At 38.7% G+C, this 12,194-nt stretch overlaps 1 pseudogene; it reads left to right on the top strand.

The window, feature by feature from the left end:
- Positions 1 to 4,826: 4,826 nt before the first annotated feature.
- LOC110207855 (small ribosomal subunit protein uS17 pseudogene) lies at positions 4,827 to 9,566 on the top strand (annotated as a pseudogene).
- Positions 9,567 to 12,194: the final 2,628 nt, after the last annotated feature.

The raw sequence follows: 12,194 nt of genomic DNA, 5'->3' as shown, positions 1-12,194 counted from the left end.
TCACTTGATTCCTTCTCAGTCTGTGGGCCAGAAGCTCAGGAAGCAGCCACCCCACCCCCCCACCAGGGACCGAGCTCAGGGACTGGGGACTGGGGCTCAGACTGTGCTTCTCTTTCTCAGCACAGTCACAGACTTTTCCCACTGAACTTCTAAGTTGTCTTTGGCTTTCATGGGTTGAGAAGTCTGGAAACTGCCACAGCTGCCAGTGATTCAGTCCTCTGAGGCCTGCTCCAGGTTCACTGAGGCCCGCCTTGCCTGTGCACCCAGGCTGACCTGCTCTCTTCTCCCTGCTGGGGGTGATATATCTTTCTGATCAACTATCTAGGCTTAGGCTGTAAATTTGTTTCATTCTGTCTTTTTGGGAGTTCTGCTGCTTTAGAATTTGATTAGAGCCATTTTTTTATAGGTATTTGGAGGGGTTTGAGGGAGAGCTCAAGCAAGTCACTGCTTTTACTCTGCCATCTTGGCTCCATTCCCTCACTTATTTTTTGACTGATGAAAATGTTTAGATACATAAATTTCACCCTCAGGATTACTTTGTGTGCATTCTCAAAATTTCAGATATTGTCTTGTCATTCTATTTGACTTAATTTTCTATTATTTTTAACTGGTTCATTACACACCAGTTATTTATTATTACTATATTTATTCTCTTGTTACATATTTTATCCCTTTTTCAAAGGCTTGTTGCTGAATTTATCTTTATAGTGTTGTTAATAAAGGGTATTCTTATTATTTCTGTTTTTCTTCACTTGTTTTTGTGGATTTTATGCCATATTAAATGGAAAATATTTGTAAAGGTTTTAGGCACTGCCTAGAAATTAAGTATACTCTTTTGTTTTCAAGCAGCAATTGTCAGAGATCCATCATATCTAAGTTACCTAACATCCTATTAAAGTCCTTAATTTTTCTTATGTTTATCTTTTGGGTTCTATTTATTTAGCCATGCAAAATGTACATTGACGTTGTCCGTTATTTGTTTTCCAATACACCTAATATTCTAATAATTTTTTCTTCAATTATGTAGATCCTTTATTGTGAATATATTTCACATTTTTTCTTAATTTTGTTTTTTTGTTTGTTTTTTTTTGTCTATGGCAGTTATGTTTTATATTACTTTTATTCAAGTAATTTTTCCTTATGTCTTTTCTGAAATCTTTGCTATTCCTGTTTTTTTGAGTTCAGCTAAGGCAAAACAGATTTTGCTCCAGCTCCTTTTTTTTTTTAAGTCTACATGATTGTTGCCTTTTCAAATGCGCTTCTTGTAAGCAATGTGTTGTTGGGTTATATCTACTTTTCCATTTCATTCCATTCCTATACACAGTTATATATGTTAATTGATTATTGTCATCTGTCCTTTGCTTTTATGTTTTTTTTTTCTCTTCAGAACTCAACCCCATTTTCAAAAGGAGAATGCTGAAAAAGGAGTAGGTTTAACACTGGTGACCTATAATTGACTCAGTCTGTTTCTGTTTCACTTTTTCTTGTCTCTTCCTCTTACACAGTCTCTCATCACAGGCTCTTATCTTTTTTTTTTTTTTTGCTGAAAAGGGTTGTCTTATACCTGCACCTCAAAAATTATAGAAGGCCTAAATTTCAGATTAAATAAATCAGAAATATAAACTAGGTAACAATAAGGCCTAAGCATCCTCATTAAGCTAAATCAAAAATATAAATTAGGTGTGAACAATCAATCAAAACAGGATTCTAAACTTTTGAACCAATGGAGAAAAGTAAATGATACCACAGAGGCAATATTGTATGTTGGTTTGAAGAGAATCAGGCCTTGAAGCAACTAGGATAAAAACAGCAAGATGATTAGGAAGATGGACATCTAACAGAAGGCAAGCTTAGTGGCGTAACAGTACAGCCATAAATGTTAGAGATAATCTCGTATGGGTAGAGAAGAAGAAAGTTCTATCTCCTATCTTCCTTATTTAAATTTTGGAAAATTTGAATGATGGGCAGATTTGAACTGCCCATTAACCTCTTAGTACTGTCACTGTAATAGCAGTATGGAAGTGTTTGCATCACACTACTGCGGACAAACTAATCACAGCTTCAGCTTTAAAACTCAACAAAGACCTCAGTAGAAAGCTATACCTGGGAGATAAATTTTATATCTCCACAAACAAAGAAAATTACTTCCAATGATCAAGAACTGTGAGTTTATCTCTTTGCCATATGGTCTCTCCAAACTTAAGCTTACTTTTTTCTTATTCTCTATGTAATTGTAAGAAAATATGCCCCTAGCTTTGGGGTGGGGTGTTTTGTACCAACTATTTATATTATACCACCTTAATTAATGCACATTTCTAAAACCTTGTTAAATATGTCTAGCTATTAATGATAAACATGGTATTAGAAATGTCCCCTGATCAGTAGAACTAGAGAAGCAATCACAAACCCTCAGGATTTACCACTAAATTAACCACCCTTTGAAGATGCAACCAGACAGTGGGAGCAGGAGTTGATCCAGAGAAAATAATTCTTTACTGTATATTCCTTCATGATCAACCACTTGAAGATGAACTTTATTTTTTTAATATTAATCCCTCTGTTAATCTACCCTCCCTCTTAATCTTCTTTGCTCTTTCCTTTTCCCATTCAAATCCCTGTTGATTCAAATGTATTTCTATACCAAAATTTTCTTTTATGTCTGTGTTTTTGTGTGTGTGTGTGTGTGTGAGGTGTAAGGTGCATTCAGAGAAGATGTGTACCTCTAGGGTAAGGGCTAATGAGCCCTTTTCAAGGATGCTTTCTACCTTTGGTGTCCACCTGATCCTCCTAACTATCTGTGGCTCCAAGAAGTGTGGTAAACTGTTTTGGCAGACGGACTTGATCAGGTTGAGGGTAACCTAGGGATTTCAAACCCATCAGTGAGTTACGGTAGTGTCTACCTCAAGCATGTCAAGACTTCCTCTGGACAACACAGTGTCTTCCTCTGGAAGACAATTTCTTCTAACAGCCATGAAGGCAGATGAAGCAGGCTCTGTGGAGCACTTAGAACTTTGTTAAACAATGAAGATGCCAAGTCCTTTCACTGCATCTTGAGCCATCACCAGCTGTCTTGACTCTGTCCTGCCACTGGATTTTGATGATTCTGGAAGACAGAGTGAGACCAATGACTTTGTGCAACTCTGCCTCAATTAAATCTAATTTACCCACAGATAAAAATATATCACCAATACCATTTTACCACTTTACTTATCTCAAAGCTCTATGGCAACAGCAAGTGATAAACCAGCAGGTGCAGAAACAGTGGGAGCCATAGTCACAACTCCATACACAGTGGCCCCATACATCAGGTAGTCTTCTCACTGGAAGCAGCAGTGGGATTTGGCAGCCTCCTGTGCATCTGAGAAGTCTTTGGAGTATCACACTGCTTGCCTTCTGGTGTGAGGAAAGGGCTAAAAAAGGTGCCCTAAAAATTGTCTGCTTACCCAACCCTGGCCTGTTTATTGTGGCAGGTGGGGATTCCACCATGAAGTCAAAACACACACACACAAAAAAAGTACAAAAACTTCTGCAAAGATGATTCCATCCACCATCAGTACAGGGAATATGCTCATTCTTATAGACAACACAAAATCCAGTAGACCTGAAAGATGAACAGTTCTCGTTTCAAGAGAACCTAAGAGGTATCACATTCAAATAGCAGCCCCGAGTGAAACAAGGCTGGCATATGAAGGCCAGTTTACTAAAGTCAGAACTGAAAACACATTTTTCTGGAGCAGACACAGTGAAGGGGAACTCGGTGAAGCTGGTGTAGGTTTTGCAATCAAAACTAATCTAGTCAACAAGCTTGTATGTCTACCAAAAGGAGTGAATGACACACTCATGACAATGTGATTGCCACTGCAGGAAAATGTCATGCCACCATCATCAGTGCCCATGCTCCCACCATGATGAACCTTGATGAGGTCAAAGAAAAAATTTATGAAGATCTGGAGACCTTTATCACCAAAGTGCCAAAAGAGGACAAGCTTATAATTCTGAGTGCCTTTAATGCTGGATTAGGCTCAGACTACAGGGCTTGGCAGGGAGTCCTAGGGAGAAATGGAGCTGCTGTTTCCAAATACATGGAGTTCTCAACAGACCATCATCAATTAATGCTGAAGCCATTGACCATTTACCTCAGGTTGAAATCAATCCTTCCCTAGCTAAAGTTCCAACTGAAGAACTTCTGAATGCCATTAGGGTTCTTTTGTGTGACAAAGCTCCTGGTGCTGATTCTATTCCAGCTGAGATTTACGAGGAGAGGGGTTCATTGCTCTTACAAAAATTGATTGAAATTTTCTGGGTTATATGGCAAATGGAGGTTCTCCAGGAGTTCAAGGATGCCTCCACTGTCCATCAGTATAATGGTAAAGGAAATAGATTGTCTTATGACAAACAGAGTAAAGGTCTCTCTCTCTTAGTTATTGCTGGGAAGATTCCTGATAGAATCCTCCTTAATGGGCTACTCCTTCACCTAGAAGATGGTCATCTACCTGAGACCCTTCAGAAAGGGCTGAGGAATGGCTGATATGATGCTTGCTGTCCAACAATACTAGGAGAAATGCCAAGAGCAGGACAAAGGTATGTATACAAAGTTTGTAAATCTGACCAAGGCCTTTAATACAGTCAGTCATGAGGGCTTATGGAAAATTATGTCAAAATTTGGTTGCCCAGAGAAGTGCATCAGTATTGTATAACAATTTCACAACATCATGCTTGCCCACGTTCTGGATAGTGGACTACGCTCTCATGCTTTCCCATTTAACAATGGAGTGAAACAAGGCTGTGTGCTAGCTCCCATGCTTTTTAGCATGATGTTTTCATCCATGTTGTCAAATGCCTTCACTGAGGATGAAATTGTCATCAATATAAGCTATCACATTGATGGTAAATTCCTCAACTTGAAAAGACTACAAGTGAAGCCCAAAGTGAAGGGAGTATTGGTGCATGATTTTCTGTTTACAGATGAGTGTCCATTCAATGCAGCCTCTGAAGCTGAGATGCAACAAAGTATGGATCATTCTTTTGTTGTCTGTGCTAATTTTGCCAAGAAAACACAGGTACTCCATTAGGCAGCACCACACCACCCAATGTAGAACCATTGGTTATCATAATGGAGAAGTTTTGAATTCTGTGAATATGTTCACTTACCTTGGCAGTATACTTTCTACGGCTGTACGCTTTGATAATGAGGTTGACATACACAATGTTGACAGAGGTAGTTCAGCATTTAGGAGGCCCCAAAAGAAAGTGTGGTAGAGAAGAGGCATTAGACTGACTTACAAACTGAAGGTCTACAGAGCCATTGTGCTGATCTCATAGTTGTATGCCTGTGAAACCTGGAAAGTATACCAGTGCCATGCCAGGAAACTTAATCGCTTCCATTTGAATTGCCTTAGGAAGATTCTGAAGATCACCTGGCAGGATAAGATACCAGAAAGTGAGGTCCTTTCTTGAACTAAATTGCCAAATATTCAAACTGTACTGCAGAGAGAGCAACTATGATGGGCTGGCCACATTGTTTGAATGCCAAATGTATACTTGCCTAAAAGACTAGAACTCACACAAGGCAAGTGCTCACATGGTGGTCAGAAGAAGCAATACAAGGACAAAATCTTAAGATCTTTCTTAAGAACTGTGGAATTGATTGCATGACTTAGGAGACACTGGCATAGGACCACTGAGCATGGCCCTCATCAGAGAAAGTGCCGAGCTCTAGGAGCAAAGCAGAATTGAATCAGCTCAAAAGAAATGCAAGATGTTCAAATTGAGAGAATCCACTGAAATATTCACTTGGACTATTTGTGCCTGACCTATGGTAGAACATTCCAAGCTTGTGTTGGTCTGATCAGTCACAGTTGGACATATTGTAACTTGACTCTGACATAGTGATGTCATTTTGGTCCTCTGAGAATGAAGGATAACAACCGGACCAGCTTGTCTGTGTGTGTGTGTGTGTGTGTGTGTGTGTGTGTGTGTGTGTGTGTGTACGTGTATTCTATCTGACTAGATTCAATTCAAATGAAAGTGAGGTTCTTTGGTTCATGTGTAGCCCGCTAGCTAAATGTCCTCCCTGTTTCTGAAAGCAACTGAAGTGGTGAAGTGGGTAAGAGTACTAGATTTGGGTTTTAAGTCCTGAATTCAAATCTCAGGCATTTATTAGCTAATCATTTAACTTCTTCCAACCTCAAGTTTCCTCATCAAGTAAAATGGAAATTACAGTAGCAATGAGACACAGGGGCATTGTAAGGTTCACAGGAGATAAAAAATGAGATAATATAGCATTTTGTAAACTTTAAAGTATAATATAAATGTAAGCTATTATTATTTGAACATTCTTCTTACATATCTTGATTACATGATAGAGTAAGTTCCACTTCCTTTCTAATTCTTTTTTCCCTAATGTATTTCTTTACCTCCATTTAACTTTTATTTACTTGAGATCATCAAAATATAACAAAATTGTCCCCAAGTCCTCTGATATTTTTATGCTCTCCATAACTTTTGGAGACCTTAGCAATCCAAGGGTACACTTGTTTCTTCTGGCACTATTATTCATATTAAAATATAAAAACCGCACTATTGTGTAGACCTTTTCATTTATTCAATGTGTATCTCAATTTGTTCTTACTGTCTGCTGTGCTTCATTTAAAAGTTTATACTCAGTTTTATTATGGTCTTAAGGAATACTTGAAAGTTACCTATTTCATTAAATGTCCATTTCCCCCCATAAGTTTATTTTCAGCCTTGCTCGCTAAGTTATTTTTAGTTGAAAGCCTTTAACTTTTTCCTCTTTTTAAACAGAATTTCAAGCTCTGCACTCCTTTGCAGAAGCAGCTGAAAGGTCTCAACTGATTCTGATTCTGCTCCTTAGAATTTGAACTAGTCATTTCTGTCTCTTTGCAGTATTGTGTCTTTAATCTGGAAGCTCTAGATTTTGGCTATGATATCGTTGAGAGTTTTCATTTTGGAATTTCTTTCAGAAGGTGATTAGTAGATTCTTTAATTTTTACCTTTGTGCATTAGTTCCAATCAATCTGGGCAGTTCCAATCATGATTTCTTGCAAAGTGTCATCTAGTTTTTGATTTTGTTTTTTGTATAGTTTTAATGGTGAAGGTTTTTAGGCAGTCTGATGAATCTTTGGTTTCTCTCCTTGACCTATTTTTCAGGGAAGTTGTTTTTGATAAAAATGTAAAATTTCCTCATATTTTTATATCTTTCAACTTTATTTAATAGCACTTTTTGTCTCATGGAAACATGGATCTGTCTCATCTAATCTGATATTCAAGCTGTTTGTTATTGGAGCTCTTTAATCTTCTTTCAATTCTTTCCTGAAGAACAGGGGTCAGCAAACCATCACCCAAAGGTCAAATCCAGCCTTTTTTTTAATGGCCCAAAGCTAAGAATGAATTTTAATATATATTTTAAATAAAACAAAATTTTATTTAATGTTTTGCTGACCCCAGAGTTTGCAGACACCTATTGTAGAACACTAGTCTCAAACAAATAGAAATGGGGTCATCAAACCATACGTAAGAATCCCTGCAGGCCTCATTTTCACTTAGAAAACCACAAATTAACATTACATTAACATATTCTTTCTTCTAGGGTTCTCTTTTCATGTATATAATAATTTCTTAACGTTTTGCTTCATTTTTTCTAGGAATTCTAATAAAACTTAAGCAAATCTATGATTTTCTTTCAGGCTTTGCTTGTAGAAGCTGTGAAGCGATTTTTTTTTAATTCTATTGGGCATTTTTCTTGTACAGCCCTGGCACTATACAATTTTCTTATTGTTAGTGATTATCAGTTTTTACAAGTTTACTTCCTGAATTTGGACCTTTTATTGGAGGCAGTAAGGAATGTTGAGACTTTGTTTTTACTGATCTGTATTATCTGGAGTTTCAGGAATGGGCATTTTTATTTTGAGTAATGAGTTTTTCAAGGGCCTCAAGAGAAGCTCCACCTAACTGCATTGTGTTGAAGTGCTCTACATGGGACATCAGGTTCAGGAAAGAATAGTTTAAGGGTAGTCTAATCCAGGACAGTCTATGATAGTTGGCTTCCTGAGCCTAACCTAACTCAATTCAGAGTCAGAGCAATCCACTGGCAGGATTCAGGAATCATTGGTGATAGCCAGTTATGTCTCTCCCCTCTTCCAACACATAGCTGTCATCTGCAGACTTCCTTTCATTTGCCCATAGTGTGCGTGCTGAAAACCTTTTATGTCAGCAGGGCTTTTCTGACTCGATTCCCTTTCTAGGACCTACAGGCTTCCAGCTGCCCCTTTGCATAAATCTGGATTCAAAAATGCATTTACTGTAGTTTATGCTTAAATTTGTTAATCATTAAGCAATTTATTGCTTTGATTTGATCCTTGTCAAAGCAGTTGTGAAAGAATTTAGCTTCACTGATTTCTCTAAAAGTTTGTTAACCCCAGCACCAAACCTCTTCTATGCCATTCATCCAAGTTTACCGGAAAGAGGCCAACCTCACGATAGATTGATGAAGGGGAAAAAAAAAAAGACACTGGGAAGAGGCTGACATAAGAGGAGGTGGCAGTCTCAAACAAGCCCCGGACCCCTGCTTGCTACACAGAAACTTTAGGAAGCTTTCCCTTGGGTGAAATCTGGGATTCTCCCTCTTGACTGAGCTGAGTTACATCTTTCTCAATGGGAGATTTTTTTTTTCTGGGTAGTCTGGTATTTATGTATACTTTCTCTGATTTTGTTTTGCTACTAACTTGGATATAGAAGAGTGTTACCTGCTATGTGTGTTCATTGCAAAACTGGTACTTGGTGAGAAAGAGATTTGGCTATAAAACTTGGATCCTTCTTTCCTTACTAAGAAACAATGATCAGGTTCCCTCCCCCTGGCCAGACACCATGTGTTCCTTCTCCGCTTCCCGGAAGTCCTACCCACACCCACTTGGTTCCGGTCTTGGTCCCTGCCTGCCCGCTCTGCCGTGTTGCGTCACTTCCTGCGAGGCCCCTGCCTCGTGTTTAAGGAGACCCCGGCGATGGCTTTCTGGCCTCTTTCCATCAGTTCGTCCGAGAGAAAAGGAGCGAGAGACGAGCAAAGTGGTGGTGTGGCGGACATCGAGACAGAACGAGCCTACCAGAAGCAGCTGACCATCTTCCAGAACAAGAAGCGGGTACTGCTCGGGGACACGGCCAAGGAGAAGCTGCCCAGATATTACAAGAACATTGGGCTGGGCTTCAAGACCCCCAAAGAGGCCATCGAGAGCACCTACATTGACAAGAAGTGTCCCTTCACTGGCAGTGTCTCCATCAGAGGCAGGATCTTGTCTGGTGTGGTGACCAAGATGAAGATGCAAAGGACCATCGCCATCCGCTGGATATACCTGCATTAAATCTGCAAATACAACCGATTCGAGAAACGCCACAAGAACATGTCTGTACATCTGTCACCCTGCTTTCGAGACGTCCAGATTGGAGATATTGTGACTGTGGGCGAGTGCAGGCCCCTCAGCAAGACGGTGAGGTTCATCGTGCTGAAGGTCACCAAGGCGGCTTGCACCAAGAAGCAATTCCAGAAGTTCTGAGCCTCTGTGCTGATGACGGGCGGTTGTGGTGCAGGTTTGAGTGCCGGCACCAGCCAGTCTGCTGGGGACGTGCCAGCTGCTCTGCTAATAAAGGCATCCTTCCCCCGTGAAAAAAAAAAGGGGGGGGTCAGAAATATAGGTTAAAACTGAAAACCACACAGAGGTTCCCAAACTTATTTGGCCTACCACCCCCTTTAAAAAAAAAATTACTAAGTGTTCCCTCCTCCTGGAAATCTACTTTCTTTAACCCTTTAACAGTTTATTTTTATTTTTTAAAATTTGTATCATTTCAAACTACTATTGCCTCCATCCTGGAATTGTTCAGCACACCACAGGGGCCAGTATCACCCACTTTGGGAACCTGTGATAGACTAATAATATTTAAGGGAGAGATAGATACAGTTGGAGCAGCTAGATGGTGCAGTGAATAGAGTGCTAGACTTAGAGTCAGGAAGACCTGAGTTCAAATCCATCTTCAGAAATAGTAGCTTTGTGAGCCTGGGTGTGCCACTTAACCCCATTTGCCTCAGTTTCCTCAACTATAAAATGAACTGGAGAAGGAAATGGGAAACCACTTTAGTATTTTTGCCAATAAAACCCCAAATAAGGTCATGAAGAGTCAGAAAGGACTGAACTCAATAACAACAACTAAACCCTCTCCCTATTTAGAGTAGCCAAGCTTCTAGCCCTAACCTCCTTCTTCTCTTCCTCACAGAAAATAAATTTCCCTTTGGACAAGAATGGAGGAAGAATCAGAGAAGTTTATTCTGTCTCCCTTCAAATCATGCAATAACAATACAGGATATATAGGAAGTAAATAGTAGAATGAAGGCACTATTTAAAAAGGCTGGGTAGGCTTCCAGAAGATGATGGGATTTTTAGTGATACTTAAAGGAAGCCAGGGAAGCTAGCAGGTAGTGATAAGGAGGGAGAACACTCCAAGTACCATGAGACAATGAGAGAAAATTTTGGGATTTGAAAGACAACATCTTGCTCATGTAACAGCAAGGAGGCCAGTGTAACTGGATCAAAAACTACATGGAGGAGAGTAAGGTATAAGAAGAGTGGAAAGGTAAGAGAGGTAGAATAGGTTACAAAGGACTTTGAACGTAAATAGCAGATTTTGAATTTGACCATGGAGATGATAGGAATCACTGGAGTTTATTGAGTAGGAAGGTGATGTGGTTAAAGCAAAGCTTTAGGGAAATCAGTAAATACTTATTAAGTGTTTCCTATGTTCCATGCACTGTGCTAAGTGCTGGATCACTTTAGTGGCAGGAGGATGAATTTGAGTGGAGAGGGACTTGAGGTAGACAGACTCACCAGCAGACTATTTCAATAATCTAGGTATGAAATGATAAGGGCCTGCACCAGATTCAAATTCTGGTTCTTCCACATACCATTTTTACAGCATTAGGCAAATTATGCCACCTCTTTGGGCCTGAGTTTCTCTACTTGTGACATGGAAGATTTTTGCTAAATAAGCATCTAAGATCCCTCCTACATCTATATAAAAATTTTAAATAGTAGTTCCTATCTTCATCATAAGTTAAAATTAGATCCACTTAGACCATTTATGAAGTAAATCCTTACTGTGCAATGAGTTAATTATCAAATTTCTTAAGTTGTCCAGCAAAAAAGTCTTCACTTCTCTCTATTCCATCATTTAAAAGAGAAAAGCTGCTTACTCTTTTCTTCACTTCTTAGTCTTTTTTTTTTTTCTCCTTCCTGGACATTAGAAGAAAGGAATTAGCAAAAAAAAAATGATGTTGAAAAATCAGAAGATTAGACAGAGGAATAGATAGACATATCTATATATGTATGCTTATCAATATTTATCACTAATTAAAATTATTTCATGATTTTGTTGTCTCTTACTGCTGATTTCTGAAGACTCATTTTATGTACTTTTGAAAATCTTAAATATTTTCCCAGTCCTTTTCTAATTACATTTCAAATTCTTGACATTTCTGTTCCCTTGCTCTCTTTATAAAGTATTGGGAACCCTTAAAGTTAGCCATCATATCAATATTTCAGAAAGAATCCATAGGAACAGAGGGATCAAAATTAATTTATTCTCTTAATCACTTGACTATATTGCAAATATATTACAAGTATGTTACAAATATATGTTACAATACCAGCCAAAATGTATCAGGATACTAATTTTTAAGTACAATTAGTTGAAGTCACACTTTTCTTAAAGGATTACAGACCATAAGCTTTAGATTACATGCTGGGGCAAAGATGGATATATTACTATTCATTAGACCATTGTATCCTTCTAAGTCCCCAGAGCAGAGTTTTGTGCCTTCTGGAACCACACAAAGAAGTAATCCTCTCTCTAACACTCTGATAAGGAGATAATACAATTCCCAACCCCCTTACTAAGCCAGCAGGGGCTCTTATCCATGACTTTATAAACCTGACTTCTAAAATGTGCAATTAGGCAGATTTCTATATAAAATGGAGAACTGACAGAAAAAAGAGGTATTAAATTTATACTTCACTTATTGTATACATTGCTTCACTCAAGTTTTATTTTGTACTTGAGTAAATTCAGGAGGGAAAAAAGTTTGGTCCTTTTAGGAAACCTGGATATAATAGCCTCTTAGATCCACTAGCCCT

The sequence above is a fragment of the Phascolarctos cinereus genome, unplaced genomic scaffold (assembly GCF_003287225.1).
Source record: "Phascolarctos cinereus isolate Bilbo 61053 unplaced genomic scaffold, phaCin_HiC Scaffold_4;HRSCAF=312, whole genome shotgun sequence".
NCBI lineage: Eukaryota > Metazoa > Chordata > Mammalia > Diprotodontia > Phascolarctidae > Phascolarctos > Phascolarctos cinereus.
This window is presented reverse-complemented; position numbering and strand designations above follow the sequence as displayed.